At 29.4% G+C, this 23,991-nt stretch overlaps 1 non-coding gene across 1 annotated transcript; it reads left to right on the top strand.

Moving 5' to 3' along the window:
• LOC149520007 (small nucleolar RNA R71) lies at positions 1–107 on the top strand. Its single transcript, XR_016335676.1, has one exon. It is a non-coding gene; the product is annotated as a small nucleolar RNA R71 (small nucleolar RNA).
• The last annotated feature ends 23,884 nt before the right edge of the window (positions 108–23,991 follow it).

The raw sequence follows: 23,991 nt of genomic DNA on the forward strand, positions 1-23,991 counted from the left end.
AGACTATGAAGTGGCCACTTTCTCAATAGCTCTTTGAATCTCTCATAAGCATCATTAAGATTTTCACCATCAACTTGCATAAAGGTGGTTATTTTGTTCCTTAACTTTGCCATCTTAACAAGTAGAAAAAATTTGGCAAGAACTTTTACACCAAATCCTCCCAAGTATTGATTGATCAAGATGGTAATGAAGATAACTAACTCTTTGCTTTATCCATGAAAGAAAAAGGAAAAAGTCTTAGTCTTATTGCATCATCTGAAACACCATTATATTTAAAGGTATCACATAATTTAAGAAAATTAGACAAGTGAAGTTTAGGATCATCGCTTGATAAATTGCCAAATTGTACAAAAGTTTGGACTATTTGAATAATCAAAGGCTTGATCTCAAATTTCTTTGTTTGTATGGCTGACCTTTGAACGGATGGTTGAAAACCATCGGCACTAGGGATAGCATCGTCCCTCAAGGTTTTTTGTCTTTTGTTGTTTGCATTTGCCATTGGTATGGGTGTAGGTGGTGTTGCTGGTTTTCTCCTTAAATGCCTTAGAGTTCTTTCAATTTCTTTGTCGAATGGAGCTAGGCTAACACTTCTAGATCTATGCATACAAACAAGAAAAGATCAAAATAGATAAAAGTAATAAAAAGTAAATTTTTAGATCATAAAAGAGTAGAAAATCCTTATTGATATTGAATTGAACACTACTATAATCCTCGATAATGGTGCAAAAAATTTGATTCTTACTTTTAATATTGCTTGTACATGCATAGATCGTAATCAAGTTATAATAGTGATGAATGTAGAGTATCATTTTATGAGGATTATAGAATTAAATTGTTGGGTGGATTTTAATTACCAAAGTCGATAAACTAACTCCTTATATCTAAACTAATGAAAACTTTGATTTGATTGCAACTTACAAGCAAAGAAAGCATAAAAGAAAATTTATGTAGCCCTAGATCTACTTAACCAACTGTTACTTGGCAGGCATTTTGATTTGGCCAAATAAATTAGATCTAAAGAACCAAATATTGCAACTTGAAAATAAGAGAAATTTAAGATTACCGAATAGAATGAAAGCATAAAAGAAACAATGAAAGCTAAGATTGCATAAAACTAAGACTTGTATTGAATCTAAAAGCAATGCCAAACTTGTAAGAGCTTGAAAGGAAGAAATAAACAAAAGTGTATCAAGAATCAGAACTTGTATTAAAGAAAAAGAGTATGATCGAATACTATAAACAAAAAAAAAAATTGAAATAAGAATTCATAAAACCAAAAGCTTAAAAAAAAAGTATGGTTGCCGAAACTTAAAAACAATAAATCAATATGTAAATCGAAACTAGAAGAAAGCTTTGAATGAAGGCTTGTATTGAAAAAGACAGATTTAAGAAAACAAAAGCTTTTGTAATGGCTAATCTGTTACCTTAGACTAATACAAAGAAAACTTAAATAAAAACTAAGAAACTAAAGGAAAAAAAGAATAAGATGATAAAAGTGTGGTAGGATATGTTTGTATCGAAAATAAGAGAATGCATTTTTATTTATAGGTGAGAGGTTTGGCCATGGGTAGAGATAAAGCTCACAGGTTCAATTTTATCTAAACACTAAAAGATGAGAATTATCTTGATCTTTTAGTGTTGGCTGATTATGGGATTCTTGGTTTTTTAAGAGCCTTGGCCAATCATGCTTCCTTGGAATTCATCTTGGATGTTGATCTTGAATGTCACACATCTTAATCATGCAATCTTGATATATTTGGCTAACCTTGAATTCCAAGACCTTGTATTTGATTTCAATCCAAACTTATTAAGATTAATCTTCAAACTCCTTATTAAAATATAACTCTTTGAATGGTGATTAAAAGAATCATTATTAAATTAAAACTCTTATGGTCGAATGTCTTCTAGAGTCCTTCCTTGAATAAAACTCTTCAAATAACACATATGCATTAAGAAGTCCTCTTGAAATTAGGAAAACAAAATCAAAGAGTCAAAGTGTCCTTAGGATTCCTACTTGAAGGTGAATTTGGAAATCTTACTTCAAGTAGAATTTGATTACTTCTTTAATGTACTTGGCTGAATATTACAAGAATTAAGCTTTTTTAAATCTTGCATGACTTTGTAAGAAAATGGATAGAAATTTTACTCATAGTAGAAAAACTTATTGATCAAGAAAACAAGAATTCAACACACCAAATTCAATTAGATTTTAAAAATTTTCAACCAAATTGAACTTGTAAATCTCTATATATTTTAGTGCTATCAATAGTCGAACATCCCTTTCATAATTTTTGCATGAATTTTTTGAATTTTTCATCAAGATTGAACAATTCTTCATTCACAAGGTGTGACAAAGCAAATCTTGAATAATTTAATTACTTTTATTCTAAGATTTTCCAAGAATTCCAAGAATCAACGACTTTACTAAAAACCATCCAAGATTACTCCAAAAATACTAAAAATCCATCAAAATTGATAAAAAAGCTTTCAAGATTCTTTAAAATTCATCAAGATTCAATCATTTCTTCAAGATTTCTTGCATAAAGGCAAATTAAGCACATTAAGAGTAAAAATATCATTATTTAGCCAAGAACTAAGTAAATATACTCATTTAAGCACTGAAAATATCTCTACTTCATAGAGTTATCAACACATTGTATCGAGAGGGTATAAATGTGTGGACTTACATACTCTTTACAACCATAAAGTATTTATATTCCTCAAAATACACTATATCGACAAGATACATGTACAAAGGCTTATGAATACTTCATCAATGTATAAAAATAGAGTACATTTACATAAACTTACAAACACTTAGAAAAATAGTAGTATGAAAGTGTGAAATGGAATGATATGAAAACAAAATAATATCAATTTCTATTACATCCTTTGCGTTTAAACCAGATGATGTATTGCTTCAAAAGAAGCATATGAGACTAATCTTGATGTCTTATCCAACATAATGCTATATTCATTAGAATGCGCATGAATAGAATATACATATGGTAGATAGGAATCCATCCATATAGTTGCAATTGATTTCATTATAATGAACTCCCACTAACTCAATATAGCAGAAGGCTCTACAAGCCTTGTGCAAGTGTCATGTTGTTAAGACAATTTAGCAACCAAAATTAGTTAGTGTATCAATTGAATTACGCTCTTTAGGCATGTGCTCTGCAGTTTATTCCTATAATGGATTCTATTACTTTTTTTTGAATAAGCTGAATGATGATATTTGTATAAATTTAGAGCATAAGGAGTATTAAGAGAAAGCTAAAAGCTACTACTACAAATTTACCACAAAACATCCTCATCGACTTTGGAATGGGAACCATAAAACCAAGCCTTCAAATGATATTATACAGCCAACAATTTGACATGTAGCTTCATATTATGCTACATGCTTTGCCTCTATAATCAAGGATGATGTAGGTGTTCGTTTCACACTTTCTTAGAAATAATTTTTCCATGCCAATGCTACCGAAAATGGCTTCCAATAGTATGCAAAATCATGATCGATTAGATCCAAAATGTCGGACTGTTGATGTCTAAACACATAACTACTCAAATGTCTTCGAAATACACCTACAAAAAACACAACAACAAAACGTGTATTGACTTGAGCATAATATCAAACTACCCATAGTTAAGACATACTAAATATTTAAATTGACCTCTTTCGCTTATCACTACGAGGATGTTGAGATTTAATAGTATGTCACTTTTTCACAATAGGCACCTTTGATTGGATAATTTTGCAGTGCACAAGCCATTCAAATAATAATATAGGCTAAAAAGCCTAGATGTAGATCCCATGAGGATTAGGTAAAGCGAATCGTAGCTTAAGTATCTTTTATCCCCCCACCCTATCTAAAGTTAGTTCAATCAAACAAAAGTAAGCAAGAAATTATGCTAACTAAAAAGATAAAATCAAACAAAGCATTAAGTAGAAGTATAGTAAAATATAAATTTGCTATATGTAAACTAAGTAAACAAAAAGATTCAAAAAAATAGTACCTAATGTAAAATGCAAACTAGACATGAATTAAAATGAAAAATTAAGCTACGAATTGAAAATGACAAATGTAAGAAGTAAGTAAAAGAGTAGCTAAAATATTGTAATTAAAGTAACTGCCTTTAACTAAATTTAACTAACTTCAACTAACAACTCAAAAATTACTAAAACCATCTTAAAGCATGAACCAAACAAAATGTAAATTTAGAAAAACAGTAGCTTGACTAACATGAAAATAGAATTAAAATGAGGATTCAAGAACAAAACCACAAAATACAAATAGCTATGCAAAACTGAATAGGAGACATAACTAGGCTAGGAAAATTGTAACTCCACAAAGTTTTCTATATTTATTGTGCTATTCTTGGTATGAAATTGAATTGTAAAATACAAAAAGCAATGAGTGAACTAAGGTAGGAACTACATTGAAGAACAATTAATGGAACAAAATGACAAGAGTTAAGCTAAAAACTCAAAAACCAAATATCAAACTAAATCTGGAAATCTAAAGTTTAAACTAGAAATCAAGATTTAAATTGTGCAAAATCAATTGAACATGAGCTAGAATTTAAAAGAACATTTAAAGAACTAAAAGAGATACTGATTTGAAGAACAAATATTGAAAAGAAAATGCAAAAACTAACAAAAAAAAAGTAAAAATAAAAACTGAGTTGAAGTAGGAATTTACCAAGTCAAGGAAAGAAAAAAAATAAGATTTGGAAATTCTAGAGATAATGAGTTGGAATTGAGCTAAAACAAGACACATTAACAAGTTTACAACATGATTTAGCAAAGAAATTGCATCACACAAGAGAAATTTTAGCTCATTGGACTACAAACTCAAACTGCATACATGGTTAGAAAAACAAAGCAATTTTAGATAAATTATCCTAAACAACATGTAAAAACATGAAATTAAATGCAATCAAATGAGAATTAACAATTAAACACATGAATTAAAGAGTGTAAAGTGCAAGAGATGCAAACCAAATGCCAGATGGAAAGAAAATTCTTGCTATGCTATCACTCATGCAAAATTCAACTTTGCCAGTTAAGTTTAGCCGACACGTTGGAGCTAGATTTGAAATTTCATGGATGGAATTTGAACGAGATTTTTTTCCAAATTTAAAGATCTATGAGTTAGAAACCTAAAAAAAAATTTGCAAAACAAGGTAGACTTGAGCAAGATTCAATCGAAACACAGTAAAAAGGTAAGAAACTGTAACCACCAAATAGCATTGATCACGTGAAATCACTAGAATTTGAAGGTAAAACCATAAGATTCTCAGAATTTCATTGAGAAAATCTAAAAGTACATTAAAAATTAATGTAGGAAAGTTAAATTTATATAGAAAGTAAAGCAAAGAAAGTGCCAAACAACCTTGTTTGAAAAGTAAGAAAATAAAAGTGCAAAAACTTAACAATAAAAATCTAAAAATCTATATAAAGGCTTTCTTATGGCTGGCCACTTTCTCCAATTTGTAGGCAAATGGGAGGTGCTTCAGCACCTAAAATTTCAGTAAAAATACCTAAGTAACTACCAATCTTCTAGATTTTTCTGCCTCCCTTCCTTTATTCCTTTGCTTGTTTGTTTAACTTCTTTAGCCCTCTTTTCTTTCAGGCCCTCTTCTCATGATCCCTTGAACTATAAGAAGTCAAAATGATGACCAATGGGAGACATTCAAATAGCTAACTCAGCAACTCCATTTGGTCTTCTTTGAATTTCCAAGAGTAGTGCCAAAATGCATTTGATCATGTGATGCTTACATCCACTGCACACTTGCACTTTTGTTCCTTCTTTTTTAGCTCCAAATACAGCAATTTGTTCTTTCATTTTGATGCCAAAATTCAAGCTATTAAGTGAAAAAATTTTATATTATAATTATTAGAAATTTTTTGAAAAATTACCAATTTAAAGTTAATGTCCAACCACCTAATATACCTAGTACCTTTCAAGCATGTATAAAGATACTAAAAAGGTAATAATTCATTATTAAGTTAAGGAAGGCAATTTCAAATGAAAATTATGAGAATTGAGACTTAAAATAAGGTTCCATTGAGCTAAATTATACTAAGAAAACATAGAAAAAAAGGTTGAGAAGAACTCCCATAGATGATGATGTAGCACAAAGACATAGTTTTGGCCCTTTCTAACTTTTAGCACCATAAATCCTCCAAAATGAGTTTAAAATCTTCAAAATTCTTCATTTTTTATATTTTCACCCACAGATGAGATAATTATGCATTTAGAAATACTTTTGCCAAAACTCTCAAGGACCAAGCCAAAATGCAAGAGAAATTACACTAAAAATAAGTAAAAAAATGCTAAAATTTTAGTGTAATCAGTCCTATCAAGAAAACTATAGTGCATATCAAACCTACTTAACACATACTGAATGTAGGTTTTTTTAGACCAACCAAATATGCCTCTATATCTATCATGAAGAATCTCAATCCTTAGACTAAAATAGAAACCTCACTTAGATTCTTCCCTCGAAATGACATGACAACATGTTTTACCTTAAACAATAGTTCAATGCCTATGGTTGCCAACATGATATCATCAATTTAGAGCACCTAAAATACACTACTCCCACTAACCTCTAGACGTATACACTGATCTATAATGTTTTCCTTAAAATGACAATCTCTTCAAGCTTAAGATATTATAGAATGGATGCCTTTAAAGTCCAAAAATGAACTTCTCAAAAAAATAAACTATACATCATAGTAAATTACAAAACCTTTAGGTTACTCTATTTAGACATGTTAACATCGAGTTGATATAGCTCCAAACCTAATGAGCTACTAATGCCATAAAGATTCTAAAATAATCATTGGTAGAAACAACATAGAATAGCTCTTTATAATTATTTCTTCATTTCATTTAAAGCCTTTGGCCACAAGATTAACTTTAAACCTTTTACTCGACTTTTGGAGTCCCTTTCAACCTTGTAGGTCCATTAACAACTAATTGACTATGATAATATGGCATTTTATCTATATCTCGCACATCATTATGTAACACACATGTAATCTCATATTACTTGGCAAACATCTAACTTAGAGAGTTAAGATCATCAACAACCTCTTGAAGATTAACAAAATCAAAAAACACATTAACTCCATATTAATATTCCTCTATAAGTTTAGGTGTAAGTCTAGAAATGAGATTCTTAGGATCAATCATTGGTTCATTTACTTTGTGGCATTTTTGTTCATCAATAGCAAAATCACATAAAGGGCATACTTTTCCATGAGAATGACTTTAGAGAGTTGAAAACTCAATATTCCACTATCTAAGTCATCATTTATATAGCTTTGCTAGTAAGAGTTGATGATTTTACTATTAAATAATAAATGATAGAATCTAGCATCTTTAAAGCCAATTAATAGTCAACAAAATCTCGCTAATAGTTTTTTCATTAAGTTTCCTTGATTATGGGTTGTTGGTCCTTATTACAACCTCAAACATAAAAAAGAAAAAAAATTGACTTCTTATCTAACTATAATTTATAACGATTTTAGGAAATAATTTCGCTTAGAGCTTTATTTAGACTGAATATTGAAATCTTAACGGCTTCATTCCACATGAATCCCAGAAATGTGGAATAACTCAGCATATACTGCACTATATTTAGAAGTGTGCAGTTGCCTCTTACTGTAAACTTATTCTAATACAATATCCCAAGCTTGGCATACTATTCATCAATACCGCAATCTTATAGAAGACTTAACAAAAATGACAATTTTCATCATCTATGTTTGATTGCATTGCCTTAATTTTGTATTTTTGAGAACTCTATGGTGGATATTTTTTAAAACAAACTTTAAGGCTTTCACAATGTTAGAGATTTCACATTACATGATCGAAACTTGAATGGTTTTTAGTAAGGGTGATGAAGTATTTATATCCACTGAAAACAGTAAGTGAAAACAGTCTACAATTGTCAGTATACATTAGTTCTTGAACTTCTCTATATCTTCTAATCATAATTGTGTATTAGCAAAGAGATTTCTTTTAATGCAATCTACTCATGTGCCAAATTTAGAATATCCCTAACATCTATGCTACAACATGGTAGACTTCTCATCTATTTTACCAAGATTAAAACTAACAACAATATCATTTATTGTATGAGCAATTGAATAAAAAATTGCCAATGTTCATAAATAGCACTAATATCCCATTACAAAAGATTAAAGGCACAGTATCTAGATTGGATTCAAACAAAAAAGGCTAGCAGAATGCCTTGCTTCACTTTCCAATCTAGAAAGCTTTACAGTTCACCCTCTTAAGCCCAATTTATAATAGAATTGGCACATATTTTCAAATTTCTTTAATTTTAAGATTCAAAGGTGTTTGTCAAATTGAACAAGAAATGAGCTTCATAAAATTCTTTTTCTTAGATGACCTTTAAGGGATTTCTCTGAATAGTGTTACAATTGGCAGTAGTGTCACCTGTATCATCAAGAGAACAAAATGAGATTGTTAGCATATGATATCTCCACCTTTTAATGTTAGTAACACTCATGATATTTAAATCATATGCTTCATTTTATATTTTATAAATGGATTTCACAATGTCACTTGTAGAAAGAAATGATTCAGAAACATATAGAAACATATATGAACACCTTATTTTATCCGAGATTTTTTTGGATTGAAAAACAGATCTTCGACCATTAATTAAGCCTGATTAGGAAGCTTTAGGCCTAATAAAAAAATTTTATTTTTAATTATATTTTTTAATAGTATTTAATATTATTTTATTTATTTAGTTTTTTTCAAAAAATAAAAAGTAAAGAGGGGAGTTAGAAAAAAAAAAAAAAGGTCAGAAAATGAAAAAATAAAGATCGAACAAAATCAGGTGGAAATTCTATATTTAGGATTTGATGATTTTGGAACTTAATTATAGAACCACTTCACAGCAGAATCAAATTAAATGACATTAAAATACAGATTCGATTGATTTTCTTTCAAATTAAAAAGGATTGAAACCCTATAAAGGAGAAAGAAATCATAAAAGAGGACGAGGAAGCAAGACTGGACTAAAATTCCTAGCTAATTCATCCTTGTCCGAGGCCATCCATCAGCCAAAATCCCAGCACATATCTATACTAAGCCTCCACATTCGGCGCCTAATCACCATCATTATCAAAACCAAGCAATGATCAGCAAACTCAAGCCACCTTAAACCGAAACAGAATCCAGAAACACACCCAAACTTAACAAGGAAGCCACAACCCAGAAAATCCATACCCAAACACCATTAAGCCTTCAACCCGCAAAAAACCTTAGCCAACACCCAGAAAACCAATAAACCCATAAATGAAAAACTAATCACAGAGATACCTAGCATCACCACAAAAGCAATCAAACAGTGAGGAATCACAGGATAGATGCAACCCAGACAACAAGCAAATTATCAATAGAGGTTGTGGATTTAGGTTTAGGTATATATATTTTTGAGTTATTGTTTTCAGGAAAAATTAGGAATCAAAGGAAGGTTCTTAGGTTTTTTACTAGAAACTGCGATGGTGCACGTCAGACCGGTGAAGGAGGTAGCGGCACCATACAGTTTCTAGGTTTGGGGTGGAGACTATTTAGACTTTATAGAGAAGGATAGTGCTATATAGAGGGGGAAGGATCTGACTTCAAGACTGCGGTAGTCTCCGGCGTCGGTTGATAGTAAAAAGGGACAACGGTCATTGGTTTTTGGGTTTTGAATGGGTGTTCTGGGTTGTTGAAGTTTTTGTTTAGAAAAGTAACAGAAATTTGTAAAGCTGTTAGAGAAGGACAAAGTTGAAGTTTTAGAGAGAAATAGAAGTAAAAACAAGAAAAACTTCTGATATTTTTTGAAGCACCGCGTTTTAACGAAGGAGGTTGTTGACCCGTGATTTACCGGAGATTTGGCCCAACTCGGGTTATCCATTTAGGCTATTGAAGGTTTTTTTCTCGTTCTCTTTTCTTATTTATTTTATTATTAGTTTTTTATTTTTTTCTCTTAAATTAATATTTGATTTTTTTATGGATTTTCTTATAGAATGTGTTGTTTGAATATATAATTGCTTGATATTTACATGATTACTTAATATTTTATGTGTATTTTTTGACATGATTATTAATTAATTATATGATCATTTATATTTACTGCATGTATTTCTTTTTATATATTTTATTTAATTTTTTCCTAAATAAAAAAAGCGGTTTTCAAAATAAATTCATGAAGTTTTACTAAATTATTAGAAGATTTTTAATGAATTTAATTTTTATGAATTCTATCAAACTATTGGAGAATCTCATAACTAAATTTTTATTAAAAAAATAAATTATTTTCACAAAAAAAATAAAATTTCAATCTTAGCAACAGATTGGAGGATAATCTAGATAGAAAGTCTTATCAATAGATTGGAAGATATTTCTGACTATAAACTTGATTTATAAATATTTATTTCTGAAAACAAAATTAAATGCATCTGACAACGGAGCCTTTTCAAAGCATGATAAATAGTCTTATTGAATACTCCTAAGGTGAGAAAATGTTCTTAAATTATTACCAACATATTGGATTAATTTAATGAAAAATTCCAATATTAAATTATTTGATAAATTTTAAATATGTTTTAAGGCTTGGATAACTTGAAATCAAACTAGTTTCATTTTTTGGAGGGGCATTGTGAAGGTGCTATAACCTTCTTCACATGTAACTATACTCCTGAACCTAAATCTAGTTTCGTGAACTAAAACCTACTATTTAAATATACCTAATTCAATCTTAGGACTCCTCTTTAAATAGGACATATTCAGTTAGGTGGCCAATTGCATCTAAACAAAAAAGATTAATGATGACTCAAAAAGTTTATGTCTAAGCGGTAAGTCCACAAATCTATACGTTATAGCAATTTGGTAACTTCACTATGGAAACCGAAAGTAAGGCTAGTAAATGATTTCTTGTTATTCAAGCTTAATTTAAGAAATTTAAGATTTTTTTCTTTTTTGTTTGTATTTTATTTGTTTTATTTGTTTATTTATTTATTCATTTTATATATCTGTCATTCAGTTGCAAATGCATAACATGAGCTCTACATCTGAGTTCTGTCCTTTATGAGGGAGTAAAATAAATATGCCTTTGTGAGATTTCATGTCTCCACATGGGCTAGCAAAAAAGTCCCATTCAAATTGAATTTTTTTTGCATGTAACCTATAATGGATGAAGATTAGGGTACCTTACTAGTTTATAATGGATAATGATATGAGGAACAATTTGAGAACCATTAGATTGTCAAACGTATGAAGCTAGTATGTAAATAAACCCTAAGTGTATGAACCTAAGTTAGAGCCATGCCTTGTTTTAAGTTAGAAAATCCTAAATAAGACATATGATGGGATATTTATTTTGCTTAAAAATCTATATATTTTTCTTTTTGTATATTATTTGCTTACTAACCCTTTACATTGTTTTTTGTATATATTATATTGTTCTTTGTATGTATCATGTTTATTAACCTTTTTCTTTTATTTTATATGCATGCATCATTAAACCCTCCTTATTGCATTCATGCATTTTTACATTCAATCTCCTGCATAATCGAATGGTTCCACAAACATCACTCTAAATATGCACCTAAATTATGGTAAATCAAGATTCAAGGATAGCTCGACCAATTCATCATAAATATAATACTCGAGCTCAAGTCAGACAAATGGAGCAAGAAAATGTAAGTTGTATTGAGAAGCTAGAGAAGGTTCAAAAAGAAATTAAAGGGGAGTTAAGCAAAATCCTTAAAGCTTTGGGTAAGCTAAATAAGGGTAAGATTACAGAAAAAGATGCTAGACCTAAAGACCATCAATTGTAGGATATTGTTGATCTTTTATATCTTCCTAGTTATAGCCTACATCAAGCCTAGTTCACTTAAGGCACTTTATCATAACAACTCACATTCTCGGTAGGATATACTTACACGAGAATGCCATATACATCAATTCAGTGGCAATTTCAAAGTTTTGCTAATCCTATATTTATCAAAAAGACAGTAGAGGTAGTTTTGACCTTCAACTTAGGTAACCTCAAGGAGAATAAGAAATTAAAATCGAAGGCAGGTGAAAGTGTAAAGGACTCGAAGTCTGAATATAAGATGAACTTGCTAGAGGAAAGACTACGAGCCATTGAGGTTATAGATTTTTATGGCTCTATAGATGCTGCTCACCTTTATTTGATCTCAAATGTTGTGATTCCTCTTAAATTTAAAGTTTCAAAGTTTGAAAAGTACAATGGTACTAAGTGTTCGATAACATATGTCACTATGTATTGTTGGAAAATGGCTGCCTACACTAGTAATGAAAAGCTAGTGATGCATGCATTCTAAGACAGCCATATTGGCTTAGCTGCAAGGTGGTATGTTTAGCCAGATTGAACCTGCATTCACTTTTAGAATGAGCTCGCTCAGGCATTTATTTTGGATATTTTGGTTGAATCCACGATAGTTAATGGTGGTCGAAATCTGGTTTGGTGAACCTTTTTGGGCAAGGTTGAATTTTTCAATGACCAGTTGAATTTTCTGATGCTAGATTTTGGATTTAAAGGTGGCCTTTGAATTTCATGGTTGAATGTTTGGAGAGAATGAGGAAATTTAGCTAAAAAGAGAAATAACCAGGGTAGTCTGAAGAAAAATAGCTGAAAAGTGCCTTTTATATTAATCCAAAATGACAATGTTTTGGGAGTTAAAGATCCGCATCCCAACCTGTGGTGACCTATGCCCGCTTGGAACCCGACCCAAAGCATAAGTTTTTTATTTCCCATTTTCTTTTTTTTTTTATTTTGATTTTGATTTTTTTCTTTGGTTTTGATTTTTTTTGTTTTTATTTTCTTTCTCTGTTTTTTTATTATTTAAATTGTTAATTAAATTTGAAACGATAAAAAAAAGAAAAAAGAAAATTTGGTAAGATTATTTATGATTTTATTTGTTTATATATATATATATTTCACGTGATTGTTAATTAATTGCATGATACTTTATTATAATTGCATGATTATTTATATTAATTGCATAATATATTATATTATTGTGTGATATTTATATTATTTCTATGATAATTTTTGTTTATTTTAATTGATTTTTTTTCAAATTTTAAAAATGTGTTTTCAAATAAAAATAAATTTCCAATCCTACCAAACTATTAAAGGATTTAAATATTGAATTAAGTCTTACCAAACTATTGAAGGACTTAATGAATTTTCTTGAAACAAATAATTTTTTAATTTTACTAACATATTAGAGGATAATTTTTGACAAAAAATCTTATAAATAAATTGGAAGATCTTTTTTTAAAATAAATTGTTTTTTTACGAGAATAGATTGTGAATCTCCGATGCTAAAATTACCAAGAGCATTGCAAATAACAATCTTTATGTAAATTCTTAGGTGAGAAAATCTTTTTTAAATTTTACCCACATATTGGAGAATTTAGATAAAAATTTTTTATACAAAGATTCTAAATCTTATTATCACAAATTACAAGTTTTTTTACAAAAAATTTTAAATGAATTCAATGGCTAAGCCTATTTAGAGTGGGATACTACTCTCCATGAATGCTCTTGAAGTGAGAAAATTATCTTAAATTACTATCAAACTATTAAAGTAATTTTAGGATCAATTTTCAATAATTAAATTATTTGGTAAAATTATAAAAGTGCTTTAAGGCTTGGATAACTTGAAATTAAATTGGTACCATCATTTGGATGGACGTTGTGAAGGTGCTATAAATTTTCTCATGTGTAACTGTACTCCTAAACCTAAAATTTGGTTTAGTATATTAGAATCTATCTTTTAAAAATACCTTAATCAAGTTTGTGATGTCTCTTTAAAATAGGACAAATTTAGTTAGGTGGCCAATCATACCCAAACAAAAAAGATTGGTGGCGACTCCTAAGTTTATATCTAGTGATAGGTTTATAGGTCTATATGCTATGATAGTTTGGTGACTCCACTAGGGAGATCAAAACTCAAGCCAGTAAATGATTTCTTGTTATCCAAGCCTAACTTAATAAATTTAAGAATATTTCTCCTTGTTTGTATTTTATTTATTTATTTATTTTTCATATCTATCATTCATTTTGCACATGTATAAAATGAGGTTTATACTTGAGTTTCATCCCTTATGATTGAGTAAAGTACATACATCTTCATTAGATTTCATGTTTTTGCATGGGTTAGCCAAATATTCCTACTCAAATTAAACCATTTTCACATGTAACCTATAATGAGTGAGGATTAGGGTGCTTTACTAGTTTATAATGGACAATAATGAAAGGAACATTTAGGAACCTTAGACTGTTAAACCTTTGAACCTAGCATGTAAATAAATCCTAAGGGTCTGAACCTAAGTTAGAGCCATGTCTTCTCTTGTGTTAAAAAATTCTAAATAGGAAATATGATGGGATATTTATTCTGCTTGTAAATTTATATATTATTTTTTTGTATATATTATTTGCATACTAACCTATATATTGTTTTTTGTATGTATTATATGCATGCATTCGAATAATTAGATTTATCATGAGTAATTACCACAAAATAGTTTTAATAAGAAGAATCTTAGTTACATTCATGGAAAGCCTAGCAAAGTCTTTTACTAGTATGAAAAAAGAGTATGAAGAGTTGAAGCTTGCAAACAAAAGGTTAAAAAGGGAAGTTCAAATATTGGAACAAGAAAAAGATGAATGAAAGAGTTTGTTCACTATCCTTAACATAACACGGTCATCTACCAATCTGAAGCTAGCCTAACTTTTGGAAAAAAATAGACAGTTGCAAGCATAGATATAAGAAAAGAAAGAGGCACTCTTTAAGACACAAAGGCACATTTAAATCCTAAATGGGGTTATGGTTGAAATTAGAACACAAATGGGGGCTGTGAATGAAGAATATGAGCAAATAAAGGAAGCATATGTGAGAAAACATGGCCAGTTGTAGTCTTTACTTGACCAAATCACTATGGCTACTTACAAAGCCAATGACAAGGTAAAATGGGTCAAAAAATGGAAGACAAGGGTCCACTAGTAAGGGCACATGGCTAAGAACTACTAGATTTCCTTAATGAAGTGCAAAGCCAATATTGACAAATAAAAGATTTCTTTCCTTAATAAATTTTAGATTTTTCATGGATGTAATATTGGATTTAATTAAAAATAGCTTTTAATTTAATAAATATTTTCTTTTGTTAACAATTTTTATGTGGTAAATTCTCATTATTGCATTATTGCATTCATTCTTATGTATAATTGGATGTTTTCATAAACATCATTCTAATTATGAACCCTAATTATGGTAAATCAAGGTTTAAGGATAGCTCGACTAATTTAACACCAATATAATACTTAAGCTCAAGTTAGAATAATGGAGTAGGATAATGCAAACTGCTTTGAGAAAATAGAGAGAGCCCAAGAAGAACTCAAGAAAGAGTTAAACAAAATCCTTGAAGCATTAGGCAAATTGAACAAAGGAAAGGTAGTAGAAAAATATGCTTCATAAGATGTTGCTGAGCCTCTATATCTTTTCGGTTATGGCCCATATCAAGCCTAGTTTTCCTTCGCATTAATTTACATTCCTTGCAAGATATACCTATCTTGGGATGCCTTCTATGTCCACTTAAGGGCAATTTCAAAGTTTTACTGATCCTGTCTTCATAAAAAAGGTAATTGAACCGATTCTAATCTTAGTCCCTAACTTAGATAACCCAAAAGAAAATGAGAAGCAAAAATTAAAGGTAGTTGAAAGTTTAAAAGATTCAAAAGCTAAACAGAAGATGAACCTATTACAATAAAGATTATAGGCCATTGAAGGTATAAACTTTTATGACTCCATAGATGTTGTGATTCTTCAAAAATTTAAGGTTTCAAAGTTTTAAAAATATGATGGTACTAAATGTCCAATCACACATATCACTATATACTATTGGAAGATGACTGCCTATACTAGTGATGAAAAGCTATTGATGCATGTGTTCTAAGATAACCTTACTAGCTCAGCAGCAAGCTAGTATGTTCAGCTAGATCGAACCTGCATCTATTATTAAAAAATGCTCATTCAGGTAATTATAGACCTAGTTCTTGATCGTCTTTCTTTGTAAAGTATGAAGAAAAAGATAATAGAATCCTTTAAAGAGTATGCTCAATGGTGGAGGGATATGGTTACTCAAGTTCAACCTCCTCTAATTGAGAATGAAACTATAATGCTATTTGTTAGCATCTAAAAAACACCCTATTATGAGAAGATAATAGGGAACACAATAAAAAACTTTATTAACATGGTGATCTTAGGGGATATAATTAAAAATGCTATCAAAAGTGACAGGCTTGAAAAAGAAGAGATAAGCATTGTTGAGAAAGGTAGAGTGCCCAAAAAAAAAAAGAAACTAAAGCCCAAGCTATGATTTTTGAAGGGCAACAGTTTAGAAGTTATGCTTTATGTCCACCACTTGTTCATCCAACTTACTACTATGCAATTAATAATATTGCACAAGCCTCTTACCAGCCTCATTACCCAACCATGAACAACATCTCTCCAAGTTCTTATCAATTAGCCTTTCAAACATCCACGCATAGGCCTAGTCTTATCACTGTATCAGTCTCAAGGCTTAACAACCAAGCAAGTGGTTTAAGAAGATTAAGGAATAACTAAGAGAAAACTCACATTGATCCTATACCCATCACATATATTGAGCTATTCCTAAAATTAGTCAAGAATGGCTCGGTATCTCTAGTTCATTTAGAATCATTGAGCCACCCTTTCGCAAATGGTATAATGTTAATGCCATATGTGATTACCATAATAGGAATATGGGTCACTCTATAAAAACCTACCCTTACTTTCAAGCACAAGGTACAAAGTTTGATTCGAGTAGGCTTGACAAGTTTTAACAAATCAAAGTAGCTGAATATCAACAATGAACCTATACTTGATCACCCAAGGGTATAATTTTAGGAAAGATACAAAAAGGTTGATTGAAATTGCTTGTCATCTAAAGATTTCTTTAGAATATGAATCTCTTTTATGTATTTGAATTTTTTTTCATAATTTTAATAAAAGTGGTAAGTATGATGCATTTTCATGACTTTTCTCTTTTATGTGAATATCCATTATATGCTTTTAACATTTCACATCTTTTCTTATATCCATTCCCAAATTCCAAATAATGAATGTTCATACAGTCATGATGACAATTTAAGGTTTAATTTTGAAAACATCATTCATATTCATATGATTGATAAATTGAGATTGTTAATCTATTAGGATTGTTAAATAAAGGAAGACAAATTTAGCAAAGAATTTTACTCATTGAAAGATGAAATTGATACAATATGTGATCTTTGTTTTTGGTTAATAAATGTTCTTCATTAAGAGTATTCATATTTGAGATGAGAAATGGCCATCTTTCTTTTATCCTTCACACAAAAAGTAAAATTATCTTTTGTTACCTCATTTAAGCCTATTGAAATTTTCTTTCATGAAACCCTAAGTAAGGATCACCCTTACACTAGGGGCTAAGTTTGAGAAGCTTGTTTATGAAAAGGAAAGTGAAGATCTTTAGTGAATTTAGGGGCAAAGCACTTTTGTTCTCAAAATTTTCTTGAAAAATAATGAAAAGTGCAAAAAAAAAAAAACACAAAAACAAAAGAAGAAATTGATAAAGAAAAGTGTCGAGGTGCTCTACACAAAATGAAATGATCCTTGGTTTGTTTACCCTTCAAATATAGTTTGGGCCTGTTTATCCGTTTCTTTTATAACTCATCCCCATAGCCTACGTTATGTCCCTTAAAAATCCATTTCGATCGAATGTGAATACTTGAATTAGAATCATGAGTTGAACTAAGGTAGATTTGTAATTAGATTGTTTGCTATTTTGGTGTAATTGATGGATCAAGTGGAAAAGAAATAAAAAAAATTGATGCAAAAAAAAAATGCAAAAAATGCAAAATAAAATGAAAAAAAGAGGAAAAAAAGGAAGACTTAAACTAAAAACTCGAAAGGGTAGTTTAAGTAAAAATGGAAACTTAGGAAAGTAGATTTATTTGAGAATCCCAGAAAAATGGATAATGTTTGGCTCAAAATCAAGAATATTAATGGAATGTGTTTTTAAGAAAGAATTATAAGTTGAAATTCAAAATTGTCTGAATAGTCATTATTATGGATGTTAATATCCCATTTAAACAACCATAGTATTTTGCTTTTGTTTACCTTTGATTTGTTCTTGACTAGATTTCTTTCGATTATGAATACCCATTTTTCTTGTTTTTTTACCAAGTATGCATTCCTTGAATAAATTAAGGAAATGTATCATATTTGTCATGAATTAGAATGATGATAAATAAGTGAATGATAATGTCCATTAAAGATTCTTCCATTCCTTTGAAAGAAATCCAAGATGACAGAAGTGAAAAAAAGCTTGAAAAGATTATTTAAAAAGAGCAAATAAGATAACCCGATGATGAATATAATGATTGATTGGTCAACATATCCTATAAGTTATGACCAGATACAAGAAAATAACATGGATGGAATGATGGAATTTGTTTTGAAATCATTAGTTTTGAGAAGTTAAAAAGGAATATATGAGATGGTGGAGTTTTGAAAACCTTATTACCATAATTGGAATTTCATGGCATTAATTTAGTGACATCTACATTACATACATTGTGTTTGCATTGTTGTTTGAACAAGTACATATATATAATTTGATGAACATTTGAATCCTTGATAATTGCATTTGCATCATGGTGGGGCATGCATTTGCATCATATAAAGAACATTTGAATTATAGTATGGCACCTGCAGTCTTGTTTAAGACATGTATTTGTATCATTTAATGAGAATGTGAATTGTCGCATTTGTATTATTATCATGACATTTATCGCATACAAGAATTTAACTTTGAAGGGAGAAAATGTTTTACTTTTAAATCTTCAAATGAGTAAGATCTTTCATGATAAGATTTTTTTGGAAAGGAAAACATTCCAAACTTCTAAAGTTATAGAGCCTTTATTTAAATGAGTTTTTTTTTCCAAAAATAATCAAGATTTATAAGACCTCTGACCAAAATTTTCGAATGAGAAGTTTTGAAATTTTGGATGTGAAATACTAAAGTTTTGAATGTGAATTTTGAAAGTTTTTTATGTGAATCCATTCGTTTTTAAATGAAAAACTTTAACTTTTGAGCATGAATATTTGAAATTTTCGAATAAGGATCTTTAAATTCTGGCTGTAAGCCTTGCAATTTTTAATGTGAATCCCTGAATTTGTTTGAAATATGAAACTTTAAATTTTTTATGTAAAACACTAACAAAAATCGTTTGAATGCCAATCTTTCAATCTTGTATGTGAATTACAGTTTGTGAATCTTTACAATGACGAAGTTGAAATTCTTGCGAATCTGAAAACCTTGTAAATCTTTAAATTTTTGTGAATCTAAAATTTTTTTGAATCTTCAATTCTTACGAATATGAAATTCTTACAAATTTTTTAGTTCTTGCAAATTTGAAAGTTTTGTGAAACTTTGAGTTCTTAAGAATTTGAAAAGCTTGAAAATCAATAATTCTTGCAAATCTAAAAATCCTTGTGAATCTGAAATTCTTACGAATCTTTAAATTCTTGCAAATATGAGTTCTTGTAAAATCTAAGTTTTTATGAATTTTGAATTCTTACAAAATTGAAATTCTTTTGAATTTGAGTTCTTGTGAATCTAAAATTAGAATCTTCAATCCTTACAAATCTTTTTAGCTCTTGCCAATCTAAATTCTTGTGAATTTGAAATTCTTGCCAATCTGAAAATTCTTACAAAATTGAAATTTTTGCTAATCTTTAAATTCTTAAAAATTTATAAATTCTTGCAAAATTGAAATTCTTGCACATATTGTAATTCTTTTGAATTTAAAATTCTGGCCAACTTGAGTTCTTGTGAATCTTCTAGTCTTTTGAGTCTAATTTCTTGCGAAACTAAAAATCTTGCAAATCTTGGAGTCTTAGAATCTTTCAATGAAACCTTGCGAGTCTTTGAAGTTTTGTGAACCTTTAAATTTAATGACAAACCCTTAAATTTTCAAATTGTGAATATTTGAATTTCAAGGTAAAAATTTTTGAATTTTTTTGGTCCTAAACAAAATGGATGTCTTTTAATTTTTATACAGTTCCTGTTTCACAGAAAATACACAAAGAATGGTAGCTTTATACACTCCATTTTGTTTGAAAACATTTTTAGAATCAAATTAGGCTTCAACTGTAAAGTGGGCCGATTGGAAAACTTTGAGCCCAAGAATTGAAAGCCCAAAAATTTTAATTTTAATTTTAATTTTAGTTTTAATTTTAGTTTTAATTTTGATTTTGGTTTTAGTTTTTATTATTTTGTCAAAAAGTAAAAAAAAAAAGTAAAAAGTAAAAAAACAATAAATAAAAATAAAAAAGGAAAAATTAGAAAAAAAGGTGAAATATGGAAAATCGTTGGATATCTTGATATTTATCCCAAAAATCAAATTTGGAAATTAATCACAGGACTTCACAAAGGAAAGTCAAGGACAGATCGTTGGGGATCCTAATTTGCATGAAAAGGGAAATCAAATCTCAAGAGATCAATTACAAAAGAAAATTAGTGATTCGATTGAATTAATTTTTCTAAAATTAAAGGGATTAAATCCTTATATAGCACACATAAAAGAAACAAAGGGGGAAAACAATTAGGAGCAAGCAATTGGTAATACACATTCAACAATGAAGAATAATAAGCAAAAACAAATTAAAACAATCAAAGGATTCTAGGTTTGTGATTCTAGATTCTTGGTGCTATTGAAATCGGTTTGGGGTTTTAAAATTGCTAGTTGATTTTTGATTGTTGGTTTCTAGGTATTGATTGGAGCTTTTAAGATTGCTTTGATTCTAGGTTTTGATTGTGGATTTTGGTCTTTTGAATATGGGATTTTTGGATTTTTGTTGGGAATTTTTTAAGAATTTGTTTGAATTTGAGTTTTTCTATTGAATTTTCTAGTCAGTTTTGGATTTTTCGATTGAATCCACAATGGTCAATGGTGGTTGAATTCTGGGTTGGTGAACTTTTTTGGGCAAGGTTAAATTTTTTTACGATTAGTTGAATTTCCTGACATCGGATTTTGGATTTAAGGGTGGCCTTTGAATTTCACAATTTAATGTTTAAAGAGAATAAGAAGGAAATTTAGCTAGAGAAAGAAATAGCTAAGGCAGTCTAAGGAAAATGAGCTAAAAAGTGCCTTTTATATTAATCCAAAACAACGTCATTTCAAGAGTCAAAGATTTGTGTTCCAACCTATGGTGATCCGTGCATCTACTCGCTTGGAACCCAACCTGGAGCACAGGTTTTCTATTTTCCATTTTCTTTTATTTTGATTTTTCTTTTCATTTTTGGTCTTTATTTTTTTGTGTTTATTTTCTTTTTCTATTTTTTATTATTTAAATTGTTAATTAAATTTGAAAGGATGAGAAAAAAAAAAGAAAATTTGGTAAGATTATTTATGATTGTTTTTATTTATTTATATATATTTTTTGCATGATTGTTAATTAATTGCATGATACTTTATTATAATTGTATAATAATTTATATTAATTGCATGATATATTATATTATTACATAATATTATATTATTTGAATGATAATTTTAGTTTATTTTAATTGATTTTTTTTTCAAATTTAAGAAAAAGGTTTTCAAAAACAATAAAATTGCAACCATACCAAATTATTGGAGGATTTAAATTTTGAATTAGGTCTTACCAAACAATTGGAGGACTTAATGAATTTTGTTGAAACAAATAATTTTTCATTCTTACTAACATTTTGGAGGATAATCTTTGACAGAAAATCTTACTAACATATCGAAAGATCTTTCTAAAATAAATTATTTTTTATAAAATTAGATTGTGAATCTTGGTGATGGAATCACTAAAAGTGTTGCAAATAGCAATCTTTATGTAAATTCTTAGGTAAGAAAATCTTTTCTTAATTTTACCAACATATTGGAGAATTTAGATATAAAATTTTGATACCAAGGTTCTAAATCTTATTATCAAAAATAAAAGTTTTATATAAAAAATTTAAATGAATCCGATGACGGAACCTTTTAAGAATAGAACATTAGTCTCCATAAATACTTCTGAGGTGAGAAATTATCTTAAATTATTACCAAACTATTGGATTAATTTTAGGATCAATTTCCAATAATTAAATTATTTGGTAAAATTATAAAAATGTTTTAAGGCTTGGATAACTTGAAATCAAACTGGTATCATCCTTTAGATGAGTGTTGTGAGGGTACTATAATATTTCTCACTTGTAACTGCACTTTCAAACATAAAATTTGATTTAAGAGACTAAAATCTACCTTTTAAAGATACACGAATCAAGTTTAGAATCTTTTTAAAATGGGACAGATTTAATTAGGTTGTCAATCACATCTAAATAAAAAAAAATGATGGTGACTCCTAAATTTATGTCTAGTAGTAGATCCATAGATCTATACGTTATGATAGCATAAAGTACAACAAAAATGTGACTGCTATGGAATGTAGCAGATTTGGCATCACAATTGGGAGAAATGATATGAACAAAAATAAAACATAAAAACATAAACTCATATACTTCAAATTTAAAACTAGAATGAGTTAAAAAATAAAAAGTAAAAACATGAATCTAAAACAGCATACGCTATTAACAAAAGTAAAAGAAATGAAGTTCCATGAAAGGGCTCAAACTATTACTACCATGGAGAATAGACAGCATAGTTTGGCCCTTATTCCAAGCTTAATAGCCTATTCAATGCATCATCCCTTATCTAAAGCTAGATATTAAATAGAGAAGTGAAAGAGGACAAGTTTGAGACAAACTGCAAAGGAAAAATCTGTGGAGAAAACATAAAACAGTGGCCAAATTGTTTACTGCACTATCCAAAAGAATAAAGTAGGAGAAATGGTGTCTACTTGAAGGTAAGACTCCTCTCCCTTTGTGATAGTAGAAAATTTCCTTTTTATAGTAGCTTTCTAGGATTTTTTATGGCCAAATGCTCATCCATTTTAAAGCCACATCAGCAGCTATATGGCAGCAATAAATAGTAGCTTAGCAATGTCATTTTTTGAAGGGGGCAGGTTATAGTTCAACTAACTTTATCTTTTTCTAGTTGTAGTTGAATTTTTTCCATTTCATGCACCAATGGCATGGCAAGAAGTGGCCAAGTCAACACCTCAATCAAGCAAATTATGTGTGCTAAAATGAAAAATACTGGAGTTCAACTTGTGATAGCAAGTAAAGATGTCCTAATTGGGTTATTTTTTCAAAAACTCTTGGCCACATTTGGGGCAACATGCTTTTTTTTATGCAATGTAAAAAATGTGGCATTTTTCTCCTCATCTAATTGTCATCCAATGGCTAATAAAGGTGCACCAAAATGCCAAGTAAGCAGCCCAAAATTTTTCTCTCTTTGTGCATCATTTTTAGGTTCTATCTACCAAGGTAGTAGTTGATTTTGTTCCCTTGCCATGTAGAAAATATCATGTATTTTAAGAGTGATCTTGTGCTTCTTGCAATAGCCAATAGGAGTGTAGTTTACGTCCAAGTTAGCAGCTACTTTAATGTCTCATTTTGGATAGTACACGATTGCATATAGTGGAGGCAAATTAGATTTAGACATTGACAATTTGCAACATAGTTGGTGACTCCTCTTTTTAGCATCAAATGTAGCATTTATTGTCCACTTCGTGAGCTAATCAACAAGCAAAATCATGACAAGTTAGCAATTAAGGTGTCCACTTCTTGAGGGAGCACTCAATGTCATTTGGAGGAGCTGGTTGATCAATTTGTGAGATGTCATCAATAGCCATTTGTATTTTTCCTAACTGGTTATTCTCTTTTGTAAAGTTGAAAATGTGACGCTCCTAATCTTAAAATTCAGCCCATTGCC

Source organism: Durio zibethinus, chromosome 2 (assembly GCF_047325235.1).
Source record: "Durio zibethinus cultivar Kanyao isolate XHJ-2024 chromosome 2, ASM4732523v1, whole genome shotgun sequence".
In the NCBI taxonomy this organism is placed as follows: Eukaryota; Viridiplantae; Streptophyta; class Magnoliopsida; order Malvales; family Malvaceae; genus Durio; species Durio zibethinus.